The 20,899-nt window shown below is 34.1% G+C and overlaps 1 protein-coding gene across 1 annotated transcript in view; it reads right to left on the bottom strand.

Annotated features, from left to right (window-relative positions):
- Positions 1-20,899, bottom strand: part of C1H7orf50 (chromosome 1 C7orf50 homolog) — a 350,397-nt gene that overhangs the window by 320,161 nt on the left and 9,337 nt on the right. The window lies entirely within an intron of this gene.

Below are 20,899 nucleotides of genomic sequence, written 5' to 3'. Positions count from 1 at the left end.
TTCATCAACTGTAAAATAGGAATAATAATAGCACCTACTTTGCAAGATTGTTGTGAGAATCAAATGAGATACTTGTAAAACGTGCTTAGCACACACAGGGCTTGGTACATAGGATATAAATGCTATATGAATGCTTAATCCCTTTCTCTTAATCTCCACCCTCACATCTCCAACGACTTTTGGAACATCACAGAGACATATTAAATTCAACATTTCAAATTGACCCCACTATCTTCTCCCCAGGTTCTCCCCCTTCCTAACTTCCCTTTATGCTTCAATTTCTCCAACTGCAAAATGAAGGGGCTATACTAATTTATCTCTAGGATTTAAAGATCTCAAAACTCCAAATTTACAAACTCATGACAGATTACCAACTTGCATGTCAGTCAAATACTTATCAAAAATTTCCAGTCCAAAGTAATTCACAGATTTGCTACACTCTATGGGATACAGTAAAGAGAGGGAGGAAGGAAGAAAAGGAAAGAAAGAAAAAGAGGTGGGAGGGGGAAAGGAGAGAGAATGCCATAAGGAGACTCCTGTTCATTTATGAGATTGATTACATGGCCTCTAGGTCCCATCCAATTCTGTCAAATGAAACAATAGAAAGGAAGAAAGAAAAAACTGATTCTGAAAGTCATGTCTTTAATCCAAAAGTTCTTAACATGGAATCTATGAACTTCCTTTTTTTTTTTTTTAAATAAATTATTAACTGTATTTGAGTATAATTGAGTTTCCTTTGTAATTTCAAACTCCACTTTATTTATTTATTTATTTTTATTAAACACATCCTTTACTGATCACAATACAAAAAAAATTACAGTAAACAAAGGACCACTGAAAAAGTATTTATTGGAGATTAATTTAATGCTAAAGAATTGGTGGGTTAAAGAATAAAAAAATAAAAATGATTGATAATTTCATTAAAATTAATTAATTATTTAAATGTAACATATCCAAATTTTTTTTTCCTTATCACAGGCTGCCATCATCATAGTCTAAGTTTCCATTACCTTCAAGTTTGAATGGCGGCAATAGTGACCTTACTTGCCTTTGCTTCTTTACTCTTTCCCCCCATTAATTCCTCTTTATTACACTGCTATATTAAACCTACTAACTATATTAAATCTACTTAATGTTTTCATCCTAGAACTGGCACAAAATTAGAACTCAAGAGATATTTCTAGACTGTCATCTACTGGCTCAAAAATTAAGTGACTTCTTATTGTCTGGGTCCCTGGAGCCAAGTCACATTGGGCTTTGTGAGGATAAGGAAGAGTTGGGAAGACTAGGACAGGCACCTGGGAGCATCTAGATTGTCTCAAGACTATCTTTTGCTTTAAAAGAAAAGTGACATCAAGAAGGAATCTTTAACTAGAACTGATTATAAGTCAAGGATGAAGAGAGAGGCCAAAACTCCTTAGTGAACTCTACATTGTCCTCCTCTCTTGAATCCGACCCCCTTTATCATATCACCAATTATATCCAGACATGTATGAGTCACAGTTCACTCACCATCCATCTTGTTTTCTGTATATTGGTCTGTGTCTTGTCTCCCCTATTAGACTATATGCTCCTTAAGGACAGAGTGTGTACAGATTTGATCCTGGCCTCTTGGATTCATAGCCACTTCTTTATTTCCTGGTTAGGAAAGCAATCCAGCAAGTTATATCAGACACCTATCTTACCTTTCCATCCCAAACTCCTTATGACCTGGTTGGTCAACCTAAGACCGTATACAGACTATCAAATAAAACATGAAGCTAGATACCCCAGAATATAAGAAGCTTGCTCTGACCTAAAAGTGCAGGAAATCCTCATGAGAGAAAGTACAGACTTCCTCCTAGTTTAATTAGCAAGTAGTGCTAATAATCTTTCCTGGCAACAATTGGAGGAAAATGACCAACAGAAAGGCAATTCTATTGGATAAATCAGGAAGATGTTAGAGTATAGGCAAAGAATCCTAGACATTGTCCAAAGAAATACAACCCCAGAACAAATTACCAAGTTTCCTGCCTTAAGCCCTAACTTTACACATGAATTTCCTTTTATTTATATATATATTGTACCACACGGTTGAATTTGACCTCATTATGTGCCAACTAGTTGCCCCCAAGGAAAATATGGTAACTAGTCTTCAAATATTCAAATACTTGAAGGACTCTCATGTGAAAGAAGGATTCAAATTGTTATGCTTGGCCCTTGGGGACAGGGGGCCAATAGAAGTCACATAGAAAGCAGATTTCTAATCCATATAAGGAAAAACTTTATCTAAAAGTGGAAAGAATGAGCTTCTTAGAATACAGTAAAGTTCCATGTTACTGAAGGATCTTCAGAAGATGGATCACTACCTGTCATCAGGATCAGAGATTTAGGACTGAACAGAACCTCAAAGATCAAACTATGATGGACTTGGGTCTTTTCAACAATGAGGTGATTCCAGGCAATTCCAAAAGGCTTGTAATGGAAAGTGCCATCCAGTTCCAGAGAGAAAACTATGAAGATTGAACATGGATCAAAGCATAGAATTTTCACTTTTTGTTGTTGTTTGTTTGCTTGGGTTTTTTTTTTTTTTTTTTCACTCTTGTGTTTTGTTTTTTTCTCCTTTTTATCTGATTTGCCTTGTGCAGCATGTTTAAAAGACTTGCTCATGTTTAATCTATATTGAATTGCTTCCTGTTTGGGGGAAAGTTGGAGGCAGAGAAAGAAGGAGGAAAACTTGGAACACAAGATTTTGCAAAAGTGAGTGTTAAAAACAAACTTTGCAAGTATCTGGAAAAATGAATACTATTAAAAACAAATTTTAAAAGAACCTCAAAGATCAGAGAAGAAACTTGAAGCCCAGAGCTTAAGTTTTAAATAGGAGAGCCAGGTTCTCAAATGCAGGGCCTCTGGCTCCAAATCCCAAGCTTTCTCCAGTAAACTATGATCTCCAAAGATAAGTATTTTCTTTACTACACATCACAGGAAACTTAATTGATATTCAATCTTGAAAAATATTTTTGTTTCCTCAAATGCAGTAAGCTATAAAATTCCTTAAAGTAAGGGTAATATATTCCTTTGCATTTAGGAATGCATGTTAGGAATATTTATTTGGTCAAATGAATTAACACAGAGTTTCCTAAACCTCAAAGCATTACACAAACAGTTGCTATGATGATGATGATGATAAGGATGCTAATGCTGATGACAGGTACTGATTTTAAGTCACTTATACAAGACAGTTCCAATGTGGAGTCCTACTTATCAACTGAAGAATGCTAAGTTACTTCCATGTGCATTAATTCTGCTCATATTAATCTTATGAAGAAGGGAGTAAGCTCTCTGGAGCTGGAAAATACAACGTTGATAAGTTAAGAAACTGGCCCAAGGTCATAAAGAGATCATGGGTTGCCAATTCCTGACTCAATAAAGGCTAGAAGAAAGCTCTCACTCTAGTCCTTAAATCTAATTGAATGCTGATCTCCCATAATACAAGGGAGTGAAGGGAAGAATGAATAGAGAAGGCACTAAACACTATAGGAAACAGTGGGAATATCTACTTCACGTGAAGCATCTGACTGAATAACCTAAACCCTTAGATCCCAAGAATGAATAATTAATAATTTATTAATTAAAATAATTATGATTATTTATTGGTTTAGTAATTATATTAATAATTATCTTTGGGAGGAATCACAGAACATTGGTCAGCCTTAAATAAGCTTAAAAAACAGTTTAAGGGAGGTCTGAGCTTTATGACATATGCCAACTTTAAAACACCCCTTGGGAAAAAAAAGTTCTTTGTTAATCAGCTATCAGTCAGTTCAAGACCCACTTCTAATATAACTGGCCATGAAACATCAGACTAAATGCAGACTTGCCTCTACAGCATCTCTAAGGATGATGTCTGCCAAACTATTTTTCAGTCTCTTCTGTGACCTAACTGATGGTGGTAGAGTTCAGAATATTTGACCCAAGAACAAGCACAGATTTGACCATGCAATCCTCTAATAAATAAACTCGAGCGGTCCCCTACTACCTTCAGGATCAAAAATAAAATCCTCTGTTTGGCATTCAAAGTCACTCCTAACTGTCTCCTCAGCTTTTCAGTCATGCTCCTTACTGGATACCAAGTGCTTGGTGCTCTTACACCTTATTTCCCAGCAGTGACAAACTGGCCTCCTGGCTGTTCCTCTCACAAGACACTCCATATCTAGATTCTGGGCATTTTCTCTGGCTGATCCTCATGCCTAGAATGTTCCCTTTCTTCATCTCTAGTTTCTTTGGCTTTTTTCAAATCCTAATTAAAAAACTTTCCTAAACTCCCTTAATCTAGTGTCTTCTTGCTACTGATTACCTCCAATTTATCCTGCATGCATCATTAGTACATAGTTTTTCCCCCTATTAGATTGCAAGCTCCTTGAGGATAGAGGCTGGTCTTTCATCCTCCTTTGTTTTCTAAGCACTTAGCACAGAGTCCAGCACATAAGCCCTTAAAATAAATGCTTATCAACTGACTAATTAGGATCAAGAAAGCTTTCTCTTCTTCCCTATCCCAAGGATTTAAAAGTCAGTATAGCCATGGTCTATGATACTACAAGAACAAAAATCAGATTACAGACTTTTAATGGAACCACTTCACAATATCCAATTACAGGGGAGAAAATGCTGCCATTTTAGTAAAGAAGAATGACTTTGTCATTGTTAAATTTTATGAAACTATGCCTTATAGAACTGAACTTTTCCAGTTCTGGAATTCCTGCCCTAGGGTTCTGCTATTGATTGATTGATCAGTTCTAGTCCTAGTCATACTTCAATTTTACCAATCTCCCTGCCCAGCTCCAATCTCCCAAAACTCCCCCCATCCACTTACTCACCCAACAACCTTTTTCCAGGTCTAGAATAATACATGTTTAAACTCATCCTGGATTGCCATTGGAATGATACCATTGACATATGTCAATCTGTCTCCCTATGGCTCCATAGTAACTTTCCAAACCAGAATATCTTTCTCTGACCACTATTCCCCAATTAATGTTGACTTCTTCTATTAAGATATAAGCTTTTTAAATGAAGAGAATGTATTATCTTTTGTATTTGTATCCTCAGAGTTTAGCACAGTATTTTGAATATACTAACTACATAGTAAATGGTTTTTCATGATAAACATCTATTGTTTCCAAAAACCCAAAGTTAAACAGAAAAGATCAAAAGGACTAAAAAATGGTATTTCCCTCATCTTGTACTTTTAAGTTAAGACCACTAAGAATAGTGACCCTGAGCTTGAATAGCTGATAGCTGCCTAACTTAAAAGAAGGAAAATAAGCAGATAAAAAAATCAATGCAATGCAATAATTACTTTAAAAGGTCTACTTGTAGCACCAAACACTGCTTTGGTTTAGGGTTTGAGGGAATCACATTTCACACAAAGAATGATAATGCAATGTTAAATCTAACTTCATAAGACATATTTCAAGCCTGTCTCCTTAGGTTTATCATTGAAATCAATTTAAAATTTACAATTCAGGTATATGTATTACAAATGTAGTGCTGCTGGACAGTATAAATCACCCAAACATCAAGGAAGTCATAAACCTACCTAATCACTATTCCTGTTCCATTAAACACCTAACCAAATAAACAAAAACAAACATAAGAATTCCATTTCAGCAGGTTATCATAGTTTTTAAGGGAATTTTATAAGAATATATATCTCCCATCTGAGAAGAAGCATAAACTAGTAGAAAGGGAACAGGTCTTAGAATGTACCTAGCTTCCTTTAGGTCGATGATTAGCTTTTGAATAAATCATTGGTCTTTTTCAAAATTGTCTTCAAAGAACATTGAAACATCAATATGGCATTTCACATATTATACTAGTTGGGCAGCTAAGTGGGGCAGTAGATAAGACTTCGAGGCCTAGAGTTAGGAAAACTCCTCCTGAGGTTAAATATGACCTCAGACACTCACTAGCTGTGTGACCCTGAACAAGTTACTTAACTCTATTGCCTCAGTTTTCTCATCTGTAAAATGAACTGGAAAAGGAAAGGGCAAATCACTCTAGTATTTTTACCAAGAAAACCATAAATGGGGTCACAAAGCCTCAGACATGGCTGAAAAGAAAAACAAAAAATATTGAAAAAAGGAGCTGGGATTTAAATATATATGTATATATGTTGTCATTTCTAATGAAGGTCATATGGTGTAAAGAAAAAGATAATAAATCAGGAATCTGAACTCTGTTACTACCTTTTCTTACTTGTAAAATGTAATTGTTTCTCAAAGATCCCTTCTAGCTCTAAAAGTGGATGACTTTCTGTGATATTATCTATCTCCTAGATACATACAATCCCATGCAAATCACTTAATCCTATTTGCCTTAGTTTCCACATTTGTAAAATGAGCTGGAGAAGGCAATGGCAAAGAAAACCCTAAATGGGGTGAGGAGGGGTCAGACAGGACTGAAACAACTCAACAACAATACTCACCTACCTTTCTAATTATCGTCCTTTGGAACCTCTGATTATAGGTGGAAAGCTGTAGCTAAATTTATGACAAACTGCTAAATTTTGTATTTACACAAAACATAAAGATAAAAAAACAGGGAATTGAAAAATTCCCGCCCCATAGGAAAGAAATGCTCAGACATTTTGCTCAGCTTAAGACTATTAAGGCAAGCACTGATTCTGTTCTCCAACAGCTTGCATCTGCCTAAAGTAAGAAAGGAAATAACAATAGAGGAAAGATCATTTAAATATAATTTTTCACCCCAAGACAATTGGGGTTAAGTGACTTGCCCAGGGTCACACAGATAGGAAGTGTTAAGTGTCTGAGGCCACATTTGAACTCAGGTCCTCCTGACTTCAGAGATGGTGCTCTATCCACTACACCAACTAGCTGCCCCTTAAATATACTTTTAAAAATTAAATTATACATAAAGTGATTCTTAAGGTTATTTTGTGTTCAAAAGTGTGACCCTAGTGAATTTTCCAGATGGCTGAAGCTTGTCAACCTTTTATTTTTGTTTTTATTTTAACCTCATGGATAGAAATCTTTATAAGATGCATTACAAAATTTTTTAAAATCAAATGTATTAAATATTTCACCATCTTCTTAAACATAATTTAACCTTTCAATGACTCAGAATCATCATTAAGAGCATTAATTACTGTGATAAACTAACAATGGGTTGTCTCTAGGGGTTTCAAATATTTCCAGAGTTGTCTGTGCCTACACCAGACAGCAATCTAAATTTGTGTTCACTTTTTGTGATTTAGTTTTAGTCTCATAAGACTAGATTTTCTTAAAGAAGGGAAAAGGATCCACATGTACAAAAATATTTATAGCAATCCTTTAGGTAGTGGCAAGGAACTGGAAACTGAGTGGATGCCTATCAGTTGGAGAATGGCATATGAATGTAATAGAATATTATTGTTCCATAAAAATGACAAGTAGGCTAATTTCAGAAAAGCCTTGAAAGATTTTACATTAAGCTGATGCTAAATAAATCGAGCAGAACCAAGAGAACATTATATACAGTAACAAGATTATGTGATGATCAATTTTTTAACAATGAGGTGATTGATTTAAGGCAATTCCAATAGATTTATGGTGGAAAGTGATATCCACATCCAGACAGAGAGAACTATGGAGAGACTGATTGTGGATCAAAGCATAGGATTTCCCCCCTTTATTTTGCTGTGTGTTTTTCTTTCTTGCCTTTCTTTCTTTCTTCTTCTTCTTTTTTTTTTTTTTTTTTTGGTTGGATGTCTTAAGGAAGGGGGAGCTAAGAGGAAGTGGGAAAAAAATTTGGAATGCAGGGTTTTTGCAAAGGTGAATGTTGAAAACTGTTTTTTCAGGGGCAGCTAGGTAGCACAGTGAATACAGCACTGGCCCTGAAATCAGGAGGAACTGAGTTCAAATATAGCCTCAGACACTTAACACTTTGGGCAAGTCACATAAGCCCCAAATGTCTTGGGTGGGGGGGGGTTAAAAGAAAGAATACTATCTTTGCATCTATTTGAAAAATAAAATGCTGTTACGTATATGAAAGTCAGTCAATAAATATTTATTAAATAACAAAAAGACTCAGATCTAGAACTAAAAGGGATCTCAGAGGCTACCCAGTTCAACCATCTCATTTTACAGGAAAGGAAAATGAAGCCTAAATCACACACAGGTAGTCACTATCAAAGGTAGGATTCAAACCCAGATCCTGTGACTCTATAACTAGTACTATCTTCACTATGTTATCTCTTCCTTTTTTATTGTTGTCCATAACTTTTGCTCTTGATGTGTTTATATTTAACAACCTTATCTTATCTCCTTTCAAATCAGGATAAACCATATAACCCTATTTGTTAGCACTAAATGTAAAATAATTGTCAACAAACACTGAGTGAGGATCTAAGGGGCTCCATCAAAGGCTACTCTGTGACTTCTGCTTTGAGTATTTGGAAAGCATTTTTGTTATATGGTTTTCAGTTGGGCTCAGGATAGTGGATAACTAAGAGTATCAGACATAGGACTTCCAGATAAATGAGGTGCTACTATATTTTTTTTTAACTTCTAGTCAAAATACAAGAAAAGTCTTTAACTTCCTTTTTTCAAAGCAGTAATTATTTTCCTCTGATACTGAAAACAGATCTGGCAAGAACACTTTGTACTTCTTAATGCTTTTTAAACATAAACATTAATAAAGATAAATTGATAGACAGCTCAGCATTTAAATAGTTATAAAGTGGAAAGCAAAGCAATAGAAGGGAAAAAACAACAGTAAGAAAAATAATTCAAGTTTCCAGGGAGCTGCTATAAATACCAGCAAACAATTACCCTTAATGATTTAATTACAAAAAAATCCACTGTCAGTGGGTACTTGAGATATAACATACCAATTGCATGACATGTTTTGTCTTTGAACAAGCTCTAGACAATAAAGTTCAAAGACTGTTTAAAATCATCAATTATAAAATAAATATAGCCTTAATATACTGATATCATCTCTGATTTTCAAGATTAACATGTCCTCCCCTCCCTCAAGGGGGGGGAGAAGGGGGAAGCCACACAACTCACAACCAAAAAAATTCAACTAATGCAACACACTTATAAGTTAAAGAACTTCATCTTATTTCCACCAAGATAACAATTCATGACTTCAAGAATATGGGTAGATCACAGCCCTTTTCCAACTTGCTATAGTAACTTTTGAAAGCACAAAGATGGGAGCTAGAAACTGAATTTAATATTTCACTGATAGTTAAAACTCGAGATAAGCAAACTTCTACCAATAAAGGTCTGCATCTTCCCTGAAACTTACTAAGAGTTACATAGAACACAAAGAGATTAAATGGCCTGCCCAGGATGATATAACCAATTTGTGTCAAAGACAGCATTGGAATCCTGGTTTTCCCGCCTTGGAAATTGGCTCTCTGTTCATAACACCATACAGTGTGTGTGTGTGTGTGTGTGTGTATGTGTGTGCATGCACACATGCATATATATAGATATAGATTTGTGAAGTAGGTTTAAAAAACTATAGCCTAAATATAATATTTACCAGTAACATGTTATTTGTTATTTTTTTTTTGGAAAGCAAAAGTAGTTAAAGAAAAAAATTACTTGTCACTGAGCACTCCAGACTATCACATGGAACAAGTCTGGTCAACAAATTTAAGTTTTTCTTACTATCAACAGTTTGAGTTTGCAAAGCAGATGCCAAAAAAGAGCTGGGCATATTCCTTATATGGTGCTCAACAAAACTAACATTACAGACATAGCTAAGCCACCCACTGGCTCAAACAATTCTCAGGCCTGTTATGTTAAGTGGTGTTCCAGGCAAATGTCTTTTAAGGTCTCTGATTGCTACTCTTGTCTTCAATGTAGTAACTAGTACAAGAAACAGTTCTAAGAGCAACTAAACACAATCTTCTCTGCCTTCCATTCCAATGCTAAAATTTACTTGTATCATAGTTGCTCCTATTACCACGGTACTATACCAATTTCTATTTAAATTTGGAAATGGAAAGAGGAGGAAAAGGGTAAAGAAAATAAATAAGAACTGCATCCCCTAAAAAGGGATGCGGGATTGAGAAGACCTCTTTAAGGCCTAAGGGTTCATCTTCCTAACTATTCCTTTTAAAAATAAGTGAAAAGAAGGAAGAAATTTTGTATACAAAAATATATGAAAAAGAAAACATGGCAGAATGAGAAGAAATATATCCCTACTACATCAAAAGAACAAGAAAATCACCCAATTCAGCAGATATTACAATGTCAAAAAAAAAAAAAAAAAAAAAGAAAAACAAACATAAAAAGATACAAGGAAATTCTTAAACAAAAAAAACTTTCCCTTTTGTTTTGATTTTTCTTTCAACATGATTCATAAGGAAATGTATTTTTAAATTTTTAATAATGGTTTTTTTTATTTTCAAAATTTAGCAGTTTTCAGCATTCACCCATGCAAAACTTTGTGTTCTAAATTTTTCTCCCTTCCTTCTCTCTCCCCCTTTCCTTGACAACAAATAATCCAATATAGGTTAAACATGTACAATTTTTCTAAACATAAGGAAATAAATTTTTTTTAAAGAATGTACATATATAACTAGGAAAAATTTTAAATTTAAAAAAAAGAACTAAGACGGCACTGATTATTTCCTTGAGCTTCTCATATCTGAGCCCTTAAGTCTCTAGGCTGCACCAATAGCTGGCACAAAGCCCTCTGTGGTGCTGCAACCATGCTGAGAGGGTTACCATCCAATTTCCCACTAACAATTTGAAAATTTGTCACTATTTTTAACTTTTGTACTAACTGATGTAAAACCATAAGGCATGAGCATTACTCAAAAACTTGATGGAGACTAGCTCCAGACAGATCATATCCCATGTTATCTCTACCCTTTCCTGAGACTTCTACTGGTTATAAGAAATTACTTTTAAGACATCTCACTAGGATTTTATTCAATGCCCATGAACGTTTTCTTTTCTCCTTGGGTATAGGGATTAATTTATGGCAAAATCATTCATAAACTGTCATGTTTAAAGGCAGTTACCCTCTAAATGAATTAAAACAATTGATTAATTTCTACTTATTTCTTTCTATGTACCCCAAAAGTAAACTTGATTGATTTGGCAAAACTTTTCACATTCCTAAGTAAATCTATCAATTATAAAAACACAAGGTTACTCTTGTTCAAATATATATGTATGTATAAAGAAAAAATCAGTCTAGCATTCTGAAAAGCAAAGAAAATCAGCTGAGACTCAAAATGAAAATCTACAAAGCTGATCCTAAGCACCAAAGAAAATGACTGAATTTGAATCATTCCTTCAAAAGAGCACAGGATATTCAATATGAAAACTAACCAAAACAGAAAAAAGGTAAATGTTCTTTTCAGGTAGAAATCTCATTACTAAGAAATGAAATGTTTGTTTTCATGTAGCTAAAACTCAAAAATACTATATGATGAGATCTTGGGTATCAAAGTGGGCATTAGCAAAGAAAGCCAGAAGTAGTGATAAGATTATAATGCTCCCAAAGATTATAAAGGCTTCCCAAAGGAAGGGCTCAATGGGATCATCTGACTTAAATATTATTAAGTTTGTTCTTAAGTAAATCATTTATTCAATTGGACTTTCAATTACAGTCCCACTCCAGTGGGGGTCTCTAGAAACCCTACCATTACTTATCCAATCAGAAAGTCAAGTAATCCCTTTTCCCTACTAACTAGGTTAGTCTGCTAAACTCCTCTATGGATTTAGCCTGCCAATCAATGGCATACCCCTACTTCATGGCATATTACCTTTAAAGGGGTCTTCTTTCTGGTTAATAGTGAGTTCTACCAGGGAATTTGTTAACTCCTTTACTTTCTAACTCATGGTGTTAATTCACACAATAAAGGGCATTCCTTTGTACTTGAGATAGATGTTTATACATGATTGCTCCGTGTTGAAAACAGAATTTCTATTATGCTAGTTTTATTTAATATTCTTTCTACAATCAATTACTCTCCCCAAGCTTTTATATTTACCACTCCCTATTTTATCTCTTCATTATGCATGATGATTAGGAATATGAATTTCTTTTTTGGTTCTCTTTAAAAAAACTCACTGAAAAACATGTAAAGAGGCACTGACAATATCATTGTTTATTTGCACTAAGGTACAAAATATATATAAAGAAAAAATCAAGATGAAAAGTAGGAGAAATGAATTAATATTTCACAAAAAAATTCATTTCTATATTGTCAGGATTATTTGTTGGGGAATGATATAAAAGACTTTCCTTTAGTTAGAAAGAAGAGAAAATGGAATGGGATAAGGAGCAGGAAAAGTCTGGGCCACCTAAAAGGAGAGGTAAATCCAACTACTTCAATTTCTCCTCTTGCCTTTAAGAAGGGAAATAATGATGAAATATGGAGGGGCAGATCACAGAAGGAGGATCATGAAATCATAAATTGGGATTGAAAGGACTTCAGAAAAGCCTCCATATCTAATAAAAAAAAAACCACCTCATTTTACAGATTAAGAAACAGAGATACGTACATAATTGCTTTGACCAAGGCCACATAAATAGTGACACAGCTGCAATTTGAATCAGGTTGTCTAGTTTGAATCAGTGTTGTTTCCAATGAGAACTAGGTCCTATAAACAAGTAGGGAATGCTATAATATTATCTCATCAAATGACTCAGTTCAGGGGAGAAAGGGCTTCCTGGTGACTGGGGGGGTTGGATTCAAAAGCTGCTGGAAGGGAAACTTAAGGATAGTTTGTTTCTCCAAGCTTAGGTACATCCATTTTAATAATACCTTCTAGTGGGGGGAGGAGGGAGGGAGAAAGTAAGTAGGAACTCAAGGTGCTAAGGATATAGTTTGAAGAAAGCTAAACATGGAATCATGGGTTCAAAGGGAGATTATAGTGTGAAATGAAAAGGAGAAACCCCTCTTCCTACACTCAGGTTATAAAACAATTTCCACTGTACCCATGTATTACCTCAAAAAGAAATTCCTAGAAAGAAAAAAAAGGAGTAAGAGAGTGTATGGAATGAAAACATTTCTTGGAAAGTTATTACAAATTAATCTAAAGGAAATGAAAAGAATGGATGAGGGGAGGGGAGAAAAATCAAGATTAGGTACCACAATTTTATCTGAGCTGAGAAAGAAAAAAAATAATAATAATTCCAGGAACTTGGAGAAGAGAAATAAAAGGAAGAAGATAAGGTGAAAATTTATTGATGAGCAGGAGGCAAGAATGGAGGCTCCACCTTCACTCCCATAAAAAGTTATTGAAAGAGATAAAGGTCCCAGCCAAGGTACAAATGTCCAATTCACCTTGGGATGACTGAGGTTTTCCCCTACATCCAGCAAGGTCCAACCATCATCCCACCCCAGAAAGAGAAGTCGAGTCATAAAATGATATAGGGAATTTTCAAATCTGACTGTGGAGGAAGAAGCAGGGAGAAAGAAGACATATCCCCTAGACAAGGAGGGAGATAAGTGCTGGGAAAGGACCAGAGGGAGGATGTTTAGGTTCCCAGAATAGGCCTCCAGTCATCTGCCTTCAATGGACAAGTAGTTATTTTTGTACTAGCTGAAATTGATCAGGTGACATCAGGAAAGTTCTAGGGAATAAGATTATATCTGGAAGTGGGGTAAGCTCTACTCAAAATCCCATATTGAGAAAGACTGGCAAACCAGTTTTGAGACTTTGTCCCCAAAATAAATAATTAATAACAGGTTGGGAGTAGGAGGGAGGAGATCTCTAAGACAAAGGTGGAGGCAAATTATAACCTTTAATTTGAATCAATTGGGAGGACTTTGTATTAACATTAAGGAGGTGGGAAAATGAAAGAGGTGCCCGGCCTCTATCTAAGATGCATCTCCAAAAGGCCAAGGTTTCCACACATGCCTGGTTTCCTCACAGTCTGACTAAAAGAAAAAAAAAAGAAAAAAAAGTGATTTTTAAAAAACTGAATAAAGAGAAAATTGAAAACAAAAAGACAATAGAACTGATGAACAAAACTAAGATTTAGATTTTTTAAAAGGACCTCTTCAAAAAAAAAAAATCAATAAACCATTAGCTAACCTGATCAAGAAAAAAAAAGAAAATCAAATTATCGATATAAAAAATGAACAGAGTGAATTTCATAAGAGGGAAAAGAGAATTAACCAGAAACTACCATATGTAACTGTATGCCAGCAAAACTGAAAATTTAAATGAATGAATAAATAAATATAAAATATATTGAATAATTTTATATGTTTACCTACTTATATCTAATGGTAGCTATCTCTAGGGTGATTAGAAGGGGAGAAGAAAAAGAGAAAGAAAAAATGTATATGATAACTTTATTATATATTTAAAAGGAATAGCAAGTTGTATATCACAGATTTGTAATTTCACGTGCAATTTTATTTTTATTACAATGTTATAAAATGTGTGTTTTATTCCATAAATGAAAAAATAAAATAAGATTTCAAAAATCTAAAACAATACCCAAATTAACAACAACAAAAAAAGATACTTAACCCATTCCCAGAAAGAAACTGAGCAAGCCATAAATGAAATGCTAAAGGGGGAAAAAAAACCTGTCAGATTGATTAATTTCATTTATTAAAACAATAATTCAAGAGCATTTAATAGCTATACTAAAAAGAAAAAGAAAGAGAGAATATTTTATCAAGCTATTTTTATAAAACAAATATGGTCCTGATCCCCATACCAGGGATAAATAAAGCAAAGACAAATGTAGATCAATTGAACTAAATTTTAATGAAATATTGATGAAAATAAATAACACTATTGTAATTATAAATAGTAAAATACTCAGAAAATAATTCACTATGACCATGTTGGATTCATCAAAAATGCAACACCCATTTGATTTAGGAAAAAATTAGCAAAATCATATTATTTTTCAATAGATGCCAAAAAAAAAGTTTTAATAAAATAGAAGACAGTTCCATGTTAAAAACCAAAATTAGCATAGGCAGGGGAAAGCCCCTTTTTAATATGATCAAAAGCACATATCTAAAACTAAGAGCTAGTTATTTTGTTGCAAAGGACAAACAATAGAAGTTTTCTCAGTAAAAAAAAAACAGGGGTAAAGCAAGAATTTCCTTCTTCCCCCATTCCTTGGCATAGTTCTGGAAATGCTTAATAAAAAGAACAAAATGAAAACAAGAACAGTTAATGGCATAAACATCAAAGAAGTATAAAAATCATCTTTATTTCCAAATGATATGATCGGTTCTTAGAAAGCTGTAGAGAAGCAGCAAGGAAACCAATTAAAACAAGTTAAAGTGTAGATTACAAAATACATGAAAATCACTAGCATTTCAATACTGTATTAATAAAAACAATGAGAATTTTTTTAAATAACTACAAAATCCATAAAATATTACCAAAGTTAACTTACCGAGAGACATGCAAGATTTATATAAATAAAACAGCAAAACACTCTTTATGAAATAAAAAAAACACTTAAATAATGATAGAAATACTTATTATTTCCGATGGGTCAGATCAATAATAAAAAAAGACCACCTTAAATTAACTTAATCATTTAATTTAGTAAGCACTCATTATGTGCCAGGTGCAATACTAAGTACAGGAATTTGTAAATGTAATGTAATGCCATCAAATTACCAAATTGTAAAACTAGCCAAAAACAAAAAATAACAATTCATTAGGAGGAACAGAGGATCCATAATTTTAAGGGAAATAATGAAAACATATGCAAAGAAAAGAGAGATAACATTCAGACCTCAAATTTTATTATAATTTTGTCAATTTGGCAATAATGAAATAGTGCAATAAGCAAGATATGCAAGAAATAGAAGTTTCTAAAACTTGCCCAGTATTTAGTCAACCTTTAAAAAATAAATTAGTAAGAGGATTAGACTCCCTTTTGAGAAAAATTGCTAGAAAGTCTCTCTACCCTCATATTCTTGGTAAAATAATGAACAAAGTTAGATGAGAAAAAAATTAATCATTTCCTTCAATTATTTTAAAACATATACTTAAAAAAAAAATGTCCTATATTGTATTGCTTGCCATCTAGGGGAAGGGGAAAGGAGGAAGGAGGAGAAAATTTGGAACACAAGGTTATGCAAGGATCAATGTTGAAAAATTATCTGTGCAAATGTTTTGAAAATAAAAAGCTTTAATAAACAAATAAATAGAAATTAAAAATTGATGTTTCATAGGGTTATTCAGTCTGCCAAAGGGATCCATCATGTAAAAAAAAAAAAAAAGGTTAAAAACATTTGAAACAAAGGAGACACTGGAAATATAATCTAGTGTATGAGGAAATGTTAAAAGGGTCAGTAACATTGGACTACAGAGAGTAGATGGGCTTTCAAAGCCAAACAGAGGTAATGAGGAACCATCACTGTTTCCCAGGTAGAGAAGTGACATAGTCAGACTTTGTGCATAAGGAAAATCACTTTGGCGTCTGCAAGGAGGATGGATGGGAACAGAAAAGACTTGAAGAGTGAAGCTAAAAAGCAACTATTGTATTAGTTCATAACTGATGAAGCCCTGAGTGTGTGAATGGAGAGACAGAGGTGGTAGAATGATCTGGCAGGTTTTGGATATTTAGGGTGAGAATGAGGAAAAGAGGATGACATTTATAACCCAGGTGGCTGGGAAGACGAAGGTGATCTCAACAGAAATAGAGATCTTCCGAAGAAGAAGGGATTTGGGTTGAAAAATAAGTTTTTAGGTTAAATTTAAGAAGATGCCCACTGATCAATTTCCAAATGGCAGGTCAGGTGCAGGATAAGAGCCCAGTAGTGACAAGTAGACCAGAGATACAGAATTGGGAGTCATCTCCACAGACATATGATGAATGAAGTGGACCTGATGAGGCCACCGAGAGTGTTCAGAAAGAAGGAACCTGTATAACACTAGCTATTAGAGGGCATAGCATGGGTGACAAGCCAGCAAAGGAGACTGAAGGGAGTGATCGGCTTAGTGGGAAGCTAACCCAGAGAGAAGAGCGTCACAAATCCCTGGAGACTGTCTAGGAAAAGGTGGTCCATGGTGTTAAATGCTTTGGAAAGGTGAAGACGCGTGAAGATTGAGAAAATGTCATCACATATGACAAACAAAATGTCACTGATAAGTTTGGACACAATTCCCCTTGAATGATGAGACTGGAAGCCAGACTTCAAGGAACTGAGAAATGACTCAGAGAAAAGAAGGTAGATATAATAATTGCAGTCTGTCCTTAAATGTAGTCAGTATGTCGGGTGGTTTTACTTTTCTTTTGTTATGAAGCTGTATTCAGTATTGAGGGAGGAGCAGGAAAAGAAATGAAAAGAGTCCCAGAAATGATGTAATAATAATAAATTTAGAGATTATGATATCTTACTTGGTGCTCACAATAACCCTGTGAAACAGTTACTATTAGCAACCCCATTTTACAAATAAGGAAACTAAAAACAAGATAGGTTAAATGTGCTTGGGAACACATTACTAATTAGAGGCCAAGGCAAGACTTGAACTAAAGTCTTCCTGCCAAAGACAAAAGATATTAATAAAATTTTTAAATAAAATATCTTAAGAGCTAAGGCAAATGGTAAGAATCTTCTGACTTTTTTAGTCTTACTAGTCTGCAAAAAAAATAAAAACAAATTTATTCCTCAAAAAAACAATTTGTTGATTTCAACTTATCAAGAGAGTTGGTTGAATGAAAATCTTAAGGGAATAAAGCTCCAAGATTTCTAATATTTTTCCTCAAAAACACCTCAAGACTTTCAGAATACAGAATGAAAAACTAGTCTTACATTCTAATGAAGACTTTGTGAAATAATTGACCCAGCTGTCTGGCTGTCTGGAAATCACTGTTTGGAAATATCTCTTTTTGGGGATGTCATGAAAATACTGTCTTCTGCCATCACTTCTTCCTTCCACCCTATCACTACCACCAATCATTAGACCCTGTGCTTTTAGTTAACACAATGAAAACTGAATAAAGAGATGTTTAGTGAACTGGGGGAGATGAGAAAGGAAGGCTGATGGGATTTCCTAAGGAGAAACCCACAAGGAAAGAGGAATCATATAGGAAAACTGTGCACAATAAAAAGGTGGAAGGCAATTGTCTCTGAATAATTTAAAAAATTTTTGTAAAACCATAAGCCAAAGGGAAAAGAAGGTAACATTAAAGTGTGAACTCTAACTCTATCAAGTGCCCAGAGAGAAAGGAAGAAAATTCTATCACTTGATACCATGAACAATCTTGAGCTATATTCTGTGGGAAGTACTTCAATATGAGCACCCAGGGAATGGACTAGATGACCTGAAGAGTCTTCTCCATGATTAAATTTCTGGGAAGGCTACAGTATAAAGGCCAATGGGAAGGGACAGTATCTTCTCTGTCGTCCACTCTGGATTTAGAAGGTTCCTCAAGAAGACATTGGGGGATCTGTGAATCACAGAAGTGAGCTCACAAAGAGCTAAGTTCATAGCAGTAATTTTCCACATCATTCCTATCTGGTGGACAGGGAATACTGTTTTCCGGACCTCTTAAATCTGATCTCCTACATAAATATTTGCACTTACTTTATTCTTTTTTCCTTAAACAACAATTTTAATAGAGAAATCTGCCTTTTTAAACAACTTCCCCAGAGAATCAGAAATGCTAATAAGAATTGCTCTCCCTAAATAAAACCTCATTTCATTTTGTAAGGAAGAATCTCACTTCCATTTTACTAAAGTCTGGTTTTTAGTCCTTAAGAAAAAATTTAACTAAAACCAAAACACTCAAACCAGAGGCCCTCTCCTAGTTCATATCATCTTCCTCAAACGAAAATCAATAAGAAAATTCATCCAAGAACATCCAAGATGTTGGCCCTCTGGGAAAGAGCACCTTAAAGGAAACATAATGAAGTAGCAGTTCTGATTGAAAGTAGTTGCTGACACCTTCTGGCCAGTAAGCATCTCCACAGGCTGCAGGAAACAAACTTTCTTTTTCCATCATGACACTGAAATGAATCCAAATGTACTCCCACATGGTTTCCAAATGCTATATCAAATTGTATCCTCACTGCACCTATATTCCTCTATCTATTTCCCAAAATCTCACTTTTAAAGGTTATAACCTTTTTATAACTCTCTTAACATAGGTTAACAGCTACATACAAGAATATTCTTGGACTAAGGTAGGCTGACACCAAATGCTACTGCAATATTACCATTCCTCTTCTACCTTCTAAAGAAATTTTTTTCCTCCCAAGTATGTGGACTTAATAGTAATAGTGATTGGATTGGGAAGAAGTAATCATAAATAAACACGGGTTGAAAATATGATGCTTTTCACTAAATTATTTGGCAGGGTATATAAATGGCAAATCTGCCAGCAAAGATAGGGGAAAGAGACTAATGATGAAAAGAAAGGCAGAAAATTTTATGGAGGAATGAGTGAGGTGAATAAAGGTCATAGAATCATTATTTTAGACTTAAAAAACATTGATCACTTAATCCAACTCATGAAATCTTTTAGCTTAAGGGACTTAAACACCCACGGTTACACAAATATTCTAGAGCAGAATTATTCAAACATAGATTCTCTGACATTCATAAAGAAACTTGTTCTAAAGAAACTAGATTACACTGCAACATAAGATATATAACTAACTTCAGTGACCCCTAACTGGGAATAGTATGAAATGCTACCTACTTCCTAATAAAGTGATGGACTCAGAATGCAAATTGAGATTTTTTTTTTCCTTTTTCATCCAGCCAGTGTGGGAATTTGCTTTATTTAACTATACATATCAAAAAGAGATTTATTTTTTCCCATTTTCAATTTGTGGGGTACAGAAGGGAGGAAATTGGGAAAGAGAGTGTGGATCTGAAAAGAAAAAATGTGTTAAATACACGAAATTTAAAAAGGAAATTGTACACTATTTTCATCTTTTTGTTTTTTCTTTTTCTTTCTCATGGTTTTTCCCTTTTATTCTGATTTTCTTTTACATCACTAATATGGAAATATGTTTAAAAAGATATATACATATATAACCTATATAAGATTTCTAGCCGTTTTGGAGAGGGGGGAGTTAAGAGAGGAAATGAGAAAAAAATTTGGAATTCATAATCTTACAAAAATGAATGCTGAATACTCTCTTTATATGGAATTAGAAAAATAAAATACTATCAAGAAAAAAATAAGGGAAGTTATTTGTACTTTTAATTCGCTAGATTTTTAAGACAAAAAACTCAATGTAATAAAATAAAAATAAGTAAATAAATAAAAAGGTGTGGGGAGGAGAATCAGAGAACAAAGTGGCTCCATAGAGCAGTTTCGACCTGCTACCGCTGGGGTAGATGAGAAAGTGAAAATCAACTAGAAATGAAACTCAAAACAGCCTAAATTAAGAGACTTGAATCTGCAGGTTATGCCTAGTTCATAGCCTCAAAAAACATAGAGCTAAAAGGGAACTTAAAGATTACCAAGCTCAAAAGCATCAAGACTAAAATCAGATTAAAATGTAATTTAACAAATAAATAAAAATACAATAGGAAATAAAAATTATGTCTAGTTTTATATAAATCAATAAGTTTCCCCTTTCCACTTCTGTGCTCCCATTCTACCACTAAGGATTCATTTATTTTTGAGACTCTCAACATTGATCCAGACCAATTTCCTCATTTTTACATGTGAATGGGGTCCTGCGAGGGGAAGCAAGGTCTAAGGTCACACAGCTATTTAATAATAGAATAAGCACTAGATTCTCAGTTTCACACTCCTATTCCAATGCTCTTTCTGTTACAACACACTGACTCTAATTTGGTCATCATTTGAACTTTTACATATGAATAAAATACTTCTTCACTTAAACTAACCAGTAATAAATTTGTTGTGACAGATATTGTTGTGATAGAGGCAGGCACTAACAGAAGTTAGTTATAGAAGTTTATAT

Source organism: Sarcophilus harrisii, chromosome 1 (genome assembly GCF_902635505.1).
Source record: "Sarcophilus harrisii chromosome 1, mSarHar1.11, whole genome shotgun sequence".
NCBI classification, from domain to species: Eukaryota; Metazoa; Chordata; class Mammalia; order Dasyuromorphia; family Dasyuridae; genus Sarcophilus; species Sarcophilus harrisii.
This window is presented reverse-complemented; position numbering and strand designations above follow the sequence as displayed.